Source organism: Pongo pygmaeus, chromosome X (genome assembly GCF_028885625.2).
Source record: "Pongo pygmaeus isolate AG05252 chromosome X, NHGRI_mPonPyg2-v2.0_pri, whole genome shotgun sequence".
NCBI lineage: Eukaryota > Metazoa > Chordata > Mammalia > Primates > Hominidae > Pongo > Pongo pygmaeus.
The window spans coordinates 89,941,487-89,958,508 of NC_072396.2; positions in this window are offsets into that span (position 1 = coordinate 89,941,487).

The window sequence follows — 17,022 nt, forward strand, 5'->3', positions numbered from 1 at the left end:
AGTTTCAGTGGCATCCATCTCTCAAGCATATGTTTTCAATGCATTTGTTGGTTTACTATAAAAGATATCACAAAGAATACAGTTAAAGAGATGTGTACGGCTATGTGGGCATGCCACATTCCAGGAAGCTGCACGTGTTCAGCATCAGCAAGTTCATATAGTATCTTGTTCTTGATTCACAGATGCAGCATCTGTCATCTGTCTGAGGATATTATTTACCTATTTTGAAAGTTTTATTGTTAGCTTTGGCTCTATGCTTTTCCTCTCCAAGTCCTGTTTATTTTGCCTTTTTTAAAGATATATCAGAGGACTTCTTCAAATATATGATGATATTTGGCTTCCTATTCATATTAAAATGAGGCACTACAAAGTGCATTAGTAGCTCTAAAGATGTTTTCAAACATGTTAGGACTCAAAAAGTGCCTTCTATGCAGCACTGGGAAAGTGACTGGAGGACGTGGTCTACCAAAACAAGGGAGCAAATAGAGAAAAAGGAAGATTAAAGGAGTAGGGAATCCAACACAGGATGATGGCAAAGGGAATATCCAGGACAGCAGGTATGCAACAGGCCTGAAGAGAAACTAGCCCAAAGCAGAGCAAAGAGGTAAAAGACTCCAAGAGGGAATACTTCTGGGAAAACAGGAATTGAGGAATTACCTGATATGTTTGCTCATGTGGAAAACAGGATGGAAACAATGACGGAATGTTTGGGTGCAATTAGTAGTAGGTTCATTAAAATCTCAGAATATAAGGAAAAGAGTCAATTATTAATGCCTGGAAAAAGAAGAAATTATAAGAGAAAAGAAAAGCAATAACAGTATACTAGTCAGTTCAACTACAAACAAAATGTATATGGTCATACCAATGTAAATGCTGAGTTCAATTTTCCCTAAATTATGATACAACTATGTTGAGAGCATGGGGAGGGGAAGTTTAGGAGTGGAAGTGTAAGAGGTCTAAATCCTTATCTACTGTCATAGGAAGTCAAAAGGTAGAATTTAGGAGTGACTAATCAAGAAATAGCAATATAAGCATATTGTTTAGAAAAGTGGAGGTAAATGCCAGTAGAGATAACTAAAACATTTGAAAGTTGTCTCCTTTGAGGAGCAAGTTTGGGAGTTTGGGAATAAATTGACCAAGAGAACTATTATTTAGTGGTTGTCTTTTTAGCATTCTTTTTTTTTTGAGAAGGAGTCTCTCACTCTGTCACCCAGGCTGGAGTGCAGTGACTAGATCTCAACTCAATGCAACTTCCGCCTCCTGGGTTCAAGCAATTCTCCTGTCTCAGCCTCCCGAGTAACTGAAATTACAGGTGCTCGCCACTATGCCCAGCTAATTTTTTTGTATTTTTAGTGGAGACGAGGTTTCATCATGTTGGCCAGTCTGGTCAAACCACTGATCTCAGGTGATCCACCCTCCTTCGCCTCCCAAAGTGCTAGGATTACAGGTGTGATCCACTGCGCCTAGACCATTATTTGACTTTCTAAACTATATTCACTTTCTACTTAAAAAAATAAATTTACTTGAAATTAAAATGCAGATACATGGGCCCATCCCTGGAGATTTGTACTTAGTAGGGGAAGAATCTGCATTTTAAATTAACTTCCCAAATTTGAGAAACAAATCAACGTAGTCCTTTTCTGTGCTTATTCTAAATATAATTTTTTCAAAGACACTTTTGGGGGTTTTAAATTTTTCTTCTAATTTTACTGTTCTCATTTCTTCCTTGGCTTCAAGCTTCTTGATAATGTATAAATAGGTATATATGTGAAATTTAAAACATTTGTCCTTGAGTGTGTCTATTTTTCCATCTTTTATGTGCCTTCTTTTATAACATAAGCTCATTTGAGAACTCCCTATAAGGTCACATCATCTTTAGATTCATCCTCCTTCTATTTTACTTGGGGATTATTTTTAGTTGTAGGGTAAAAATTTTATTTTTGAGAACTTCCCACTTCTTAATACAAGCTTCTCTACTAGGGTCTCAGTCCACAGGTTCATAACAACATTTTCTCTGAACTTAATTGCCTCAGATTACTTATACATCAAGAGTTGCTTGATTTTAAATTTCTTGTCTTTGTCCTAAATTTAGGAAATGCCTCTCAGTCTAATTCTTGCCTTACGATGCCACAGGACACAATAATATAGTGTTTTACTGATTCTCCAGGGTGTTACAACTTTAAAGTTCTGACAAAGGAGAGTGCCCTCTGACAGGTTACTGTAGCCTAACCTGTGACCTACATGCTGATTTCAAAAAAGAAGTGCTAAATCAATCTAAAACATTCATTTAAAATTGGAAGCAAAATATCTAGCTCAGAATTAAAGGAATTTACCTGAATATTTGGAAAAATATAAATCTTTTACTTAATGAATGTTCTTTAAATTTCTACTATAAAATTCTCACTGATGATTGTTGGACACACAAAAAGAAATATTTCATGTCTATCTAGCTAAAGGAAAATATTACTTCTGATGATTCCTGTTGCTCTATTAATATTTTATTTGGTTAGTATATTTTATTATTTTTTGTAAATTCAAGATTCCTGTAATACAGATAAAGCAATGGGCACACATGAAATCAAGCTGAGAAAATGTACTTCTGATGTTTGAGGTATTTTTGTTTTAGTTTAATCAATTTGATCATTTTTTAATGCTAAATCATTATCGCCCAGGATAGAGTGAAGTGGTGTAATCGTGACTCACTGCAACCTCCATCCAACGGGTTCAAGTGATTCTCCTGCCTCAGCCTCCCGAGTAGCTGGGACTATAGGTGCCCGTCACAATGCCCAGCTAACTTTTGTATTTTTAGTAGTATTTTTATTTTTAGTAGAGATGAGGTTTCTCCATGTTGGCTAGGCTGGCCTCGAACTCCTGACCTCAGGTGATCCACCTGCCTCAGCTTCCTGTAATCCTAACGGCCACATTTTTTGTTTTCCTAATATTGAAACAACTACATAATTTCTATCACATTATTTGTATACATTAAAACAATATTATATAATATGTATCTAAAGTATCAGCTGAATTGAATCTTTACCTTCCTATTATTATGACACAGTAACATTACTGTGACATTTCTTGAATTCAAGTCTGATATTAAATTATGGAAGATCTAAGCCTCAGAATTTTACTTTTGTTTCCTTTTCAAGCACAGATAAACTGTTATATCAAACACATTTTAATGTGACCTCTATAACTTTTTAGAAGACATAGATTAATGAGATTTGGTTCCAGTGACTGTGGGAAACAAAAAGTGTTGCTAACCTGGAGACCCAGAGCCTACCCATTCATATTTGAGGGTTTTCTTTACTATCAACACCAAAAAAACTAGCTTAAGCCTCCCAGCAGTTCTTCAACTGGACAAACTGATTACATTGCCCATTTGGAGTGTTCAGTATCCACCGTGTATATTTTCATCCTGCTTCTGAGGAAAAAGTGAACCAATTCAAAACATTATACATAATTCTTTGTACTTTAAAACTCAGAAGAGATGATTTTTAAATAAATGCTATTTGACCCTAAATGGTAGTTCTTCATAAAATTTGGACATTTACATGGAAGTTCCCATTTGCAGCCAGTAGGGCTGCATTTGATTCTTAAGACAATTCAACTAAAATTATGCAGTACTCCTATGTTTCCTACTTTAAACAATAGGTCACTTTCCAGACTAAAGTTACTATGTGTGTGACCCTGAAAGATGATAGTAGGGCACCGTTTAAAGAAAACCAACTTTCTAACTTCTACACAGCTAATTGTACAGATATATTTAGCATAATTTATTTAATACCATATATCTGAAAGAATTCTAAAATATGTTGGCCAAATGTTAACATTTTTTCTTTTGAAGCAATATTTATGTAATCATGAATGTAGGGAAATAATTTGTGACAACATCTCAGGAACGTGTACACACAGAAACTTCTCAAGCCAAGAGCTACAGATATAAGCATATTCTATAAAACAGCAAATTGTTATTGAAAACAATTAGTAAGCTAATAAAAAGGAAATTTTATTTTAGCATAGAATTTCAGTAAGTTCAAGATGCAGAGGAATACATAATCTGTATAGTTTACATTTTCATCCCAAAGTAAAACATTAACATGCTGGAAAACTGGAAGAAGTCTGATTTATTTGAAAACACAAAAATAATTATGTTTATTTATAGTCAAACAATGGTGTGGCAGCTATATTGTGGACTAAAAGGTTCTTTCAGAATTTTACATTTATTTTATTATGTCTACTTTTTTTACTTTTCTAAATTTTGAGCTATAGAGATTTCAAAAATAAAAGGATTAAATACTCTTACTTGTCACTAGATGGCGGTAACTCCAGGATGGGTCTCAGGAGGAAAAGCAGTAAAATGGAAATTTTTGCTTGTTTGCACCAAAGATAAAGATATGTAGTAACCTTGACTGAAATTTTGGCAGAGGTGGTAAAATGAGTATATTTGTGAGGAGTAGAGGACAGAGAGCTGTGCGTGTCTGACTTTTTTGTGTTGAGGACATGGTCCATTGCTTACAAGAGAATTGAAATAAAATTAAAACCAAATGAGGAATGAGAAAAAGGTAAACATGTTATATGATAAAACACAGAACATTTTCATTTTCACATATTGCCCTTATATACAGACATTTACTATTTATAGTTCAAACAGAATGATGTATGAGTCCTTGTTAATGGTGATTAGAGCAGCTGTTGTTGATACACAGCCATGACACATAATTTTAACATGAGAGCAGGTCACATCTTCCACATGATGTTTTCTTTCTTTTCAGACATTTTTGACTCAAAATGCAACATTTGACTCTGTTTTAAGTTGAGAGATTGGATAAATTATTTGAAAATACACGTCTTATTGAGTTTGAAATGAATTTTTGAGACACTGAGTAATGATGACTGGTATCAATGGAAATTTATACTTTGTATGAAAAGCCTTCCCAAGACAATAGAGACCAGTGTGGTTGGCCAGAGTAAAGGCCTCATATTGAAAGACTTTAGTGAATAGCTTGGTGAGTCACAGTTCATTCTTAGAACAAAACTTTTCAGAAGTTAGCATCCGAACAGGATACAAACATCAGTTTACATGAAAGGTATTTGGTTCTTTCATCAACCATCAGTTATCAGTGAAAAATTACCTGTTGAAGCACTCAGATTTCTCTAGCTGTAAAATTACATTGAGACCTGACGTCCTGACAGGTAGAAACAGTTGCATTGCATGAGGAATGTGACATGTTCAAAGAAAAGAGAAGTGATCAGATTTCTTATTGGAGAAAATCAAAGGCTGATTAGCCCTCACAGAGCAAGGTGAAACTTGTTGAAGGTTCTGAAAAAAGAAATACAATTTTGGACAGAGCAGAGCTTTGTATTCTTTTAAGCAACTGTTTTAGACAACTGCTGCTGTGTTTATACCTGTCAGACTTTGCTATGAACTTGGAGAGAAGGGATGGAGATTCAAGTAGTGTTTTTTTTCTTAATTTGTTATTGTGAAGTTAGAAGTTAGTTTTCTAGATGAACTGAAGGGCTCACTCCTACTTCTCATCACTCTCTCACACTCCTACTCTCCAGCCATATTTACTATTATCTCCATGTCTCAGCGTCAAAGGCCATCCTTGCCCCAACTTTCTACTCCTTTCACCTGGATAACTTCAACTGATCCTTGATGGCTCAAGTGTCACCTATCTTGAGAAGCCTTCCCTGATTCTCCCTGTTAGGGTTGTCAGATTTAGCAAATTAGGATACAGGAAGCCCAGTTAAATTTGAATTTCAGATCAACAACGAACAATCTTTTGTATAAGTATATTCTAAATATTGCATCTTGTATTTTTATTTGCTAAATGTGGCACCTTACCTTAGTTAAGAACTTTTTAGTCATTTCCAAAATACAGTATTTCATTGACCATATCAAATAGTTTCATGTGAGAATGTCTTCATAATTGTTTGCTTTGCATACTTACAAAATAAATGAATATGACTTTCATGAAAGGACTGATTACAAAATATAGTTAAATTAATACAAATTGGCTTTCAACATAAAATTCTCCAATGTTTGACTTTTTTTTGACCCAATTACACTATATTTACATGTTTACTCTCTGCAAAAGTGTGGTTGAGGAACAGCCTATCATTGCTAATTGATAAGTATTCATTGTTATAAAGCAATGTAACAAAAGAGATCCATAATTTATTTCCACAGAAAGGAAGAGTTTATGTCTACATATTGTTACTCATAATTGACAGTGGATTAAAATGTAGTAATTGGAGGAAATATAAATGACTTTATTAGATCTTTTTGAAGATACTGCCATAATCACCAATCACTGAAAACATTTCCAGTAACTCCCTATTTTACTTAATAAGGGATAGCCTATTTTTAAAACATTAAAAACAGACGTTACTGCATTATTTGACTGCTGATGTATGTAATAGAAATGACACACTAATTAATTTAGTGCAGTATAAACATTCAGATTTTTTATCATGGCTGACAATAAAGTTATAAAAAAAGAAAACATTCAATTACAATCAGTAGCAGTTAATTATTTATTGATTCTACATTATGTACACATTAATACAATACTCTTAATTATGCAGAAGGTGGGATCATTTTCATGTTGATATGCAGACATTTGAATTCATCCTTTTTATTTAAAAACAAAAAAATTAAGTTTGAGTAAAAAGTGTTGTTCCACACTGAAGTACAATCCTCTTGGGATATTAATATCACACTGATTTGAAGTCCTCTTTAAAAGACTGCCTAAGAAATATGAGCTTTTGAGCAAAATTGCATTAATTTAAATATGCTGTTTAATTATATATTTCTGAGGTGGCCAGTCATTTTTTACTTCTTAGAACTGCACAGCTTTCAGCACTTAATCACATACTCTGTACAATGCTGATGAATGTCTCATATGTAGTAGGAATGCAACAAATATTTGCTGTCTAATTGTTGATCTTGAAAAACATATGACATTTTTATCAGGGAAATGTATTCTCTGGGTTTCTGGGGAAGGTAAGGTCACCTCTGCTTATAGCAGTCAGTGAAACTTGAAGGCATACTAAGTATTTTGGAAGATAGCTTTTTATTTATTTATTTTTTTTGAGATGGAGTCTACCTCTGTTGCCCAGACTGGAGTTCAGTGGCGCTATCTCGGCTCACTGCAACCTCCGCCTGCCAGGTTCAAGTGATTCTCCTGCTTCAGCCTCCCGAGTAGCTGGGATTACAGGCGCATGCCACCACGCTAATTTTTTATGTTTTTAGTAGAGACGGGGTTTCACCATGTTAGCCAGGATGGTCTCTATCTCCTGACCTCATGATTCGCCCGCCTCGGCCTCCCACAGTGCTGGGATTACAGGCATGAGCCACCGCACCCGGCCAAGATAGCTTTTGATAAGCTGAGAGAGAGAGAATTTTAGGCAGAGGGGATTCTAGGTAGAGAAACAGCACACACAAAGGCTTGGAAATGCAGGATTAGAGGACATAGACTGTAATAGTTTGACTGGAGCGGAGGTGATTTGTAGAACAGTAGTGAGAAGAAAATATGATGATTCGTTGGGGTCAGGCCTGGGAGCAGGCTGGAGTAAGGATGTTGGTCTGGAAGCAGGATGTCAGTCTAGAAGCAGGATGTCTCAGAAAGAAAACACATTCCTTAACTTAGCATCACTACTTTAGATAATCATTCTTTCTGCCTTCTCATAGGCCCCACGTAGTGCCCTGGCTTGGTATCTGGCTCAACTCAGTATTATATAGATGAATCAATTTTTAAACACAAATCATTCTATTCAGTGTAGGTCAGTGGAGGTGACAAGGAACATATTTCTTAAAATGTAAGACACTATTTCTCCTACCTTGAAGGCTTCCACTAAACCGGATTTGATTTCAATAATATTAGGAAAGCCAAAGCTACAGTCAAATTGCTTTCAATACCATCATCCAAACTCCATACCATAACCCATGGTTTTCTTTTTGGTTCTGAGAGGAATTTATCTTCATAATCACTTTTAGAAAGAGAAAATGAATGGTCTAAGTGTAGGGAAAGAAGAAATTAGCATTCTAGTTGGCAAAAGGAGGGGGCTCACTTTCTTATCTTTTTCTCTACTTGTTTTTGGGAGTATAAAATTCACCTAATTGTAAAGGTGCAAAGATCAGCTTTCCATTATTTAAACCACCTTCTTTCTGGAGTCCTATTTCCTATTAATTGTCCTACTTCTCTTACAATCTATTATAAATTACTATACCCAGAAACATGTGCTGTATATAATTTACAGAAAATTCTAGTGAAGAATATACTACAATTTATGTAATTTATATATGCCAGGCTCTCCTTGGCTTTCTAATCCACTCTCAATATTATCTGTTCTACTTCTTCAGCACCCGGGCAAGTTAAGACATTAAACAATATTCCATGTGCTACATTTAACTTTGAAATTTATTGACTATTGAATTCTTTTATGGACCAGGCATATGTATTGCTTTTTTGCATCTTCAAATAGATTTATACACTTGATGGAGATGACTGGAATATTGGAACTGGGTAGAGGAGAAGCAGAATTTTAGGTAAAAGCTCTCTCTGACAAATAATTTTCCTATCTCTATTGCCTATTTCGCTAGGGGTCTCCAGGTGGCTGTTGGGTTAAATTCGTTTGTGAGAACAAATAGTGGATAGGAACCGGGGAAAACTAATGTGTGGGTGGAATTTCACAGACAAAATTGATCATTCTGTTATGTCTATAAAATCAGCACTATTCTGGAATACAGACAGTGTGGAGGAGTACAGCACAAATTAAGGCTACGTGTTTATTTTCATGCATAGGACCAATTAAAACCAAGTAGTTGAAGGGTAGATGAACAAGATGAGACCTAGTCAACAAGCAAGTGCTCAGGTGATGGATCTACGTAGGCCTCCTTTTTGATATAATGTGTTTCTGGAGAAGATATTTTTAAAAATTCTTTACCATAAATTAAAAGCCAAGCAACATGTTTATTTTATCCTGAATATGTACGCAGTGATAACATCATGTCTTCTGACATCACTGGAAATCATCGATATGCGATAAAGTAGGTAAGGAGTGAAGTTAAGTAAGTCCTTGTTCAATCATGAAGGTAAAGTTCCTCAAAATTTCTAATAGGAGAAGTCGTTTGCGAGAAACTTACAGTTTTAGGGATCCAGATTTGGAAGGATTGAGCCCATGAGTGTACCTACGAAGCCATTATCTTTTTTTTTTTTAAATGCACTAAACTGAGACAATGACTCTGGCACATTAACAGACTTACCATGGCTTTTCCCCAACATTTTAAATGACCAACACATAGAACTGTACAATCAGTGTTTATTTGTCATACTTTGTCATAAGAAACTGCTCAGGATTTCCTTCTTTTTCCCCTCTCCTTTTCAAGGAGAGGCTTATCACCTTGTTTCACTTTAATGCTGGTTGTATGCACATTAGTAGGTGGTAGCAGTGCTCCTCTGTGTCTAGTCCACCATTCAAATACTCAAGACCTTTCATGTGTTATGACACAGAGTTGTTTTCTCAAGCCAAAGATCCCAGAGAGGCATAGATCCCTGGAAGTTAAAGATGAAACAATGTTTGTGCTAACTTTTAAAAAGTGATCCTATTTAGCTGTTATGAAACATGTTTGTCAGGTATTCTTGCCAGCATCTTGGTTCTCTCTCTACTCCCAGACATCTGAATATGATTCTAAGGCCTGGGCTACTTTCCCTCTATTTCTTGTATCTCCCCAAGCCTGCATTGCAGAAATGTATACGCTGGCTTTTTCCTCCTACGCTCTTCCCTTTTCTACTACTACTTGTCAGCATCCTCCTTCCTTTTATAATTATTTCCAGTTGACAGAGTTACAATTTGTATATACTGAAACTAAAATTTGAAAAACCCACTAAAAGGTAAGTGATACTAGTTAACGGGAATAGCCCTTATCCTGCGACAGGTACTATTTTAAGCAATTTACATATGTTCGACTGTATACATTTACTCTTGCAATCTCACAGAACCCTATGAGGAAGATACTATTATCATTTATTCCAATTTTATAAATCAGAAAACTGAGGCATGAAGAGGTTAAATATTTTGCCCAAGATCACCCAGCTGATAAACTGGGGAGACAGACTTTGAACACAGGCAGTCTGGCCAGTTTCCACTTCCTTAACCAATGGGCTAGACTGCTTTCTCAGAGAGGAATAACTAAATGTTGGCCCAAAGGGATCTTGTGGTTGTGAAGAGATTACTGTAGTGTGTGAGTCCTAATTGGGCAGCAATCAATGAATAAAGCATTGAACTGTAAAGAAACAAAAAGTACAAGTACTGCTCATACTGCAATGGTATGTCTTCAGTTTATTTTCATTTTCGTCAAGCACTCCTCTTCATTAGTTGAATGTAAGGCAAGTTTCGGACATGTCACAAGTTTCTCAATAGTTTGGAATGTACAGATATGTTTTTGTGTCATTTTCTCTCAACTCAGAATTTTGATATTATAAATGTAAACATTGAAAGTTGTTTTATTAACATTTCCAAAAACCTTAAACCTGCAATTTATGATTTGTGCCACCATATGGAGACTGAGTCAATCATATGGCTCTAAAGCCAAAATAATTGTTTTGTCTAAGATTCAGACAAACAGGTTTTTTTTTTCCTAATGATACAACCCTTCCCCAATTTATTAATTTTCCTGTCTTCTTTATTAAAGATACAACTTTATATTTAAAACATCAAATTTTTAAAAAATACTTTAGGCTGGGCGCGGTGGCTCATGCCTGTAATCCCAGCACTTTGGGGGGCCGAGGTGGGTGGATCATGAGGCCAGGAGATCGAGACCATCCTGATAAACATGGTGAAACCCCGTCTCTACTAAAAATACAAAACATTAGCCAGGCGTGGTGGCGGGCGCCAGTAGTCCTAGCTACTCGGGAGGCTGAGGCAGGAGAATAGGGTGAACCTGGGAGGCAGAGCTTGCAGTGAGCAGAGATTGTGCCACTGCACTCCAGCCTGGGCAACAGAGCGAGACTCTGTCTCAAAAAAAAAAAAAAAACCACCAAACTTTAGAAATTTAGTGTAGAGCAGTTTTTTTTCGTTTTTTTTTTTTTTTAAAAGAAAGTATACATATAGTGTAGTGGTTAAGATTTGGCTTCTAAATTCATATTTGAATGTATTTCCAGCTCAGCTATTTTATATCTGTATGAACTTGGACATATTAAGCCTTAATTTCTTCATCTCAGAAATGAGGATAATAATGGAATCTACTTCACAGAACTATCATGAAAATTAAATAAGAAGGTGTTTAGAAAGTCTTCAGCATAATGCCTGCACAAAGTAAGCATTCAACAGATGTCAGTTATATAAATACTCTTACAGTAACTTTATTATAAATATTTAACATTTTACACAACTCAACCCTCAGGTGGCCTGTACACATATTACTGGAAGTTTATTGTCAACTTTTTGTTGGCTTGGTGATGAAATGTTGCTTATCTATATGAATTCAGCCAAATGGTTCAGTCGTTCTATCTGGATTATTCCAGCAAAACTAAGAGAAGTCCTTACCTATATTTTCAACTACACAATCATTAACTTTCTTGCTTTCTTTACCCAACTTTTGTAGGGGAAAAACAATAACAACAACAAAAAGCAAAAATTGCCTAGTGTTCTGATCGCACTGACAGTGTATTTTGCCTATCAGAGAAAAGTACCTATTTTTCTCCTATCCATAATCAGAAGGGTTATAATTTCTCCCTGTTTCCTCAAGTCAGAGCTGGTTATTCTGCAAACAATAGTAAATTTACACATTAGCTGTGTGCAGTTTTATCAGCTCCCAGCAATGATTTGAAATAATTATCTCAATGACATACTTCCTCTATTGAGATACCCTTACCTAAAACAAAACATGTAGAATAAAAAAAATTAATGAGATTTCAAACAGAGATGTAAATATGTTTCATTATAATTTTGTAATATATTCATTGCAGATTGGTAACAAGTAAATTCCTTAGGGTTCATGGGAAGCAAACATAATATAATATAAATATATCACACTTAAGTTTTGTAAGGAAATGAATGCTTAAATAAAAATTAAAATAATTATTAATCTGAGAAGCCAGTCATCACTAAAAAGATCCAGAAACTACCAATAAGCACAAATCATCATTGTTTTAACAAAAAATAAATGTTTTATGCACACCAACCTCTTAGGACCTGCCTCATAATTAATGATAAACATTTATGTAGAACAACAGGTTATAGATCATAATCATATATTTATTCATTAGATAAACATGTATGGGCACATACTATGAGTCAGTAACAGTGGTTGGCACTTGAAGTATCATATTGACTGAGATATGCATAATCTCTTACCTGACTAAACCTTATTCTAGGAGAGAGCCTACAACTAAGTTGCAAACAACTTGCACTACAAGGAAGCATGTTTCAACTACCTTAAGAGAGGCATGATGTGCAATAAGAGATCAGAAGAGTGAAAGCCCATTTCCGGCTGAAAAAAGGAAATGAGGGAGGTCTTCCTGGAGCTGAATTAGACTTCCTTTTTAAAGTGTGGTTAGGATTTGGGTGGGTGGAGATGAGGAGGTGTGCACCAACATATCCTGTGGTAAAAGAATGACATGAGCATTAGCACTCAGATGGGAAGGTATAAGAAGTTTAAGAATAGTAGAAAGTAATACTCATTTATTGGTGCACAGGCAACATGTCAAAGAGTACTGGAGGAAAGGATAAAAAGGTAAATCACTGGCCGGGCGTGGTGGCTCATGCCTGTAATCCCAGCACTTTGGGAGGCCAAGGTGGGCAGATCACGAGGTCAGGAGTTCGAGACCAGCCTGACCAACATAGTGAAACCCCGTCTCCACTAAAAATACAAAAATTAGCCGGGTATGGTAGCACACGCCTGTAGTCCCAGCTACTTGGGAGGCTGGGGCAGGAGAATTGCTGGAACCTGGGAGGTGGAGGTTGTGGTGAGCCGAGATCATGACACTTTACTCCAGCCTGAGCAACAGAGTGAGACTCTGTCAAAAAAAAAAAAAAAAAAAAAAATCAAAGAAGAATTAAAGGTCAGTCTAAGGAGTTTGGAATTTATCTGGTAGCCAGTGGGGTAGTAATGAGTATTTCTAATAAATAGAGTGAAACATTAGAAAAAATAATCTATATAGACTGGTATACAGACTGGAAGAGGAAATGCCAGAAAGTGGGGAGATTAAGAGGCAAATATTGTAATGGTATCCAAAGAACACATAATGAACAAACTCAAAGTGGTGGCATTGGGAATGGAAAGGAATGGAAGGGAGTGATATTGCTGAGAGAGAAATCGCAAAACTTAGTGATTAATTGAATGGGAGTATAATGGATAGAGAGAAATCAAAGAGGTCTCCCCAGTTTCCATTTCAGGTGACTTGCTGCATGGAAAAAGCATTTAGAAATATCAGAAATGAAAAATAAAGACCAGATTTCAAGAGGATAAGATAAGGATTAATTCAAAACTGAATTAATTCAGTTTTGGGCATGTTGAGTTTGAGGTGATGATAGGACATCAAAGTGGAGACGTCCAATTCTACAGGAGAGTTTCAAAAGAGCTAGAAATAATATTTGAGGTAATTTGTAAAAGAGTTGGTGGTGGTGCTATAGACTGGAAAGTTCATGAAATTGCCACAAGTAAGAGTGTAGACACTAGGATTTTTGACATTTCAGGGTCAAGATCAAGGGCATGAAAAAGAAAAGCTGCGTAAGAAAGAGGAGAAACAGATTGTTAGAAAGTCATTAAAACAAAAATTAGGGGTTCAAAAATGATGTCAGTAGTGTAAAAAGCTTCAGAATATCAAAGGATGAAGATTTAGAAAACAACTTTGTATTCAGCATTTAGGAGGTCAGTAATCACCTCTGGTAGATTAGTTTCAGCCAAGTGGCAAGCAGAAATAAAATTGCTAAAGGTAAAGACACAAGAGAAACAATTGTAGATTTTCAAAAAGTTTGTGCAAAGATGGTAACTTCAGGGCAAGTGGATCTCAAATTTCCACCTACAACAGAATCACTTAGGGGCTTTGTTTAATGCAGGTTGCTGAGCCTCACCCCGAGGTTCTAATTCAGCAGGTCTTGGGTAGGGCCAAACTGTTAGCATGTCTATCAAGCATCCAGGTAATGCTGATGCCGGTGATCTAGGGACCACACTCTGAGAACTGTTTTTAGAGTAGAAAGTTTTGATTTGTCTTAAGGATTCATAGCCTTGAACATTTTATATAGTAAAAGGTGAAAAGAGCAAGTAGAGAGGGAGAGACTGGAGATGCAAAAGAGAGAGGTGGGAATAAAACAGATTTGTCACTTGGATGATGTGAAAGAAAGGAATGAAGAACATCAATGGAAGCAGTGGAGGAGGCTTTTTATTTTTTAAGACAGAAGATGCAAAAATCCTTTTAGGAGGGGAAAAGGGAGGCGGAGGGAACGCCTGTCAAATAACTTTGTGGTAAAATCATAGAGAAGTGGGAGGCAGTAGCTAATGAGAGTGAGGGGTAGGGTGACTTGCAAAGAGTAGAAAAGGTTTGGAGTAGCTGCTACAGGGAATTCAATAGGGAGTCAACGAAATGAATAAAAGGACACTAAGTAGCAGTGGGAGACCAACTGAAGTTAAAATAGCTTGAATTTGAACAGTTAAAAGCCCAAGATTTAAAAGGGAACAATACATTGAGAGACATAGGTGGAATTTAAGACGACATGTTTCCTTCTCCTTTAGGAGAGTGCAGTATGAAATAGCATATGTTAAAAGTTGGTAAGCGCTTATCCTTTATAAGGTATTTTAAAAGCTTATTTTTAATATTTCAGTTAGAAAATGTTCATCTTTCCTTTAAGTATCGGATTTTAACTGTTACTCTTTGGGTTTTGACCAATTCTCTTGATGCTCTGCTGGTCCCCTTTCTCCACCTTTGCCTCCCTTGGAATTCATCTTCAATTTAACATTGTAACTGAATGAAAAAAATGATGTTATAGATAATTGTATAACCAGTTTCCTAATGGGGTATACATGCATACATAGCTATAGGCTTTCATCACTTAAATTCTCAGTTATATGAATGCTTTCATTTTACATTTATTGTCTTGCCCAATTTCCTTTTATTGTTTACCTAAAAGTGAACCTTAGAGGTCTCCTGGGAGGTTGTGATTCACGGCCACATTCGAGGTTGTAACTTCAGTTGGCTGAGGGTTTCAAATAATTCCATTTATGACCTTGGGATTTACTTGAATGCCTGATCTGAAAATCCGTCCCTTCTAATAGTTCTGGATATTTTGCAGTGCTGCATAAGCTTGCCGATACATGTATTTTTAATTTTTAATTAAAATGGTACCTGCATTTTACTGACAGTGTCAAAGTGGAATATTTTGCCTGAAATCACAGATGAGCACCCTCCCCTCCAAACTGAGTATGAATTAAGATAAAATGTAAATTGTTAATTAAGTCATGGAAGTTTACAGCATTTCAGTGTATGGGAAACTACACTTAGGCCCCAAATCATTCCACTGGAATTAGAACTTCTTCTGATGAGATATGGTACCTGCTTATACTAATTTTGTCGTTATTTGTTGTGGTGGTTGGCTCCTGTCTTGTATTAATTCACAAACCTTGAGTATCTTCTTAGTTTTAATGCAGTGCCTCTCTCCATAGAGAGTCATCTCCCAAGGGTACTCTGTTTACTGCCACCTTTTTATGATTTTATATTGCATCAAGCAATTCCAAACTTACAGGGTGTTGATGTGAAAGGCTTCCTCTGGTCTTGTAGAAACCTAGCCCTCTTTAGAAGTATGTTTGGCTTATGGAAGACATTAAAATCAGAAAGGGACAAAAACAAACCCTCTGTGTAAAACTGATTGTCTCAATCTCAAAGCACTGATAGTAATAGTAGAAATAGTAGTGATAAAAATAGAATAATCAAAAAGTCAAGAAAAAAACAAGGAGACAAAACCTGCTCTCTTAGATCTAAACGACTAAATGTTTAAATTGCATGTGTTACTTAAGAACGCTACCAAGTTTATCTAGAAGACTGCAATGAGAAGGAATTCAAATAATGAAACCGAGGGTCTTTTGCGTAGTGAAAGCTTCCAAAGAACTTTAACCTTTCAATGATCAATGGCCAATTTGAGTCTCTAGTATTTCTGCTAGAAATAGAACCGCAATCTCTAGTAATAATTAAAATATTACTGTAAACCTGATACATCTCATTAAACACATGACTTTTAATTTGTGCCTTTTCTAAAGTTGTCAAAGTATGTCTGTTCTTCAATTTCACAATTACTGATTACAGCATGAATGAATAATCTGCCTTTCTTTTTTTATATTTCAGATTTCTTAAATTTGAAACATCACAATATCTGTGCAATGTTTTATTGCTGGAAACCCCAAATTGCTCTGTGAATAAAAAGGCCTTGATAATGTGGGCACAGCTACATACAAGGGGTAGCTTGGCCTTAGGATTTTTAAAGTAATTAGAGCCATTTGAAAATAAAACATCCTTTACAGCCAAACTTATTCACCTGGAAATTTCAATCACAATAAGTTATCAGAGGTAAGTTATTTCAACTGATAGTTTAACAGCCATTTCAGTCAAAACACCTGTTGAATACAATTTGGGATTTCTGTTTTTAAAAACTGGTAAATACGAACATTTCTGTCAGTGCTGTTTTATTCTTTTTTGATACTTCTATTTTTGGTTGAGGCGTTTTCTGCGTCTGCTATTTCTTCTCAATTGTCCTTTTTTTTGCCCCTAATTACTTTCTTCCCACAACAGTATCCATGTAGCAAAAACATTTTGATGCCTTTTAAAAATGTCTTGTGGCTGTCTATATCCCAATCTATTATGTTAGAGTCATATAACTGCATTTTGAAAGCAATGATCATCACAACTTCTTAGCATTTTAACCCTGTACAATTTGAAATTGAAACAGTATGAAGAGATTCAAAGGGCAGTTCTTAAACCTGGTTGATGAAATGAGAAAAGAAGAAAATATGTTGTAGAAAGAGGC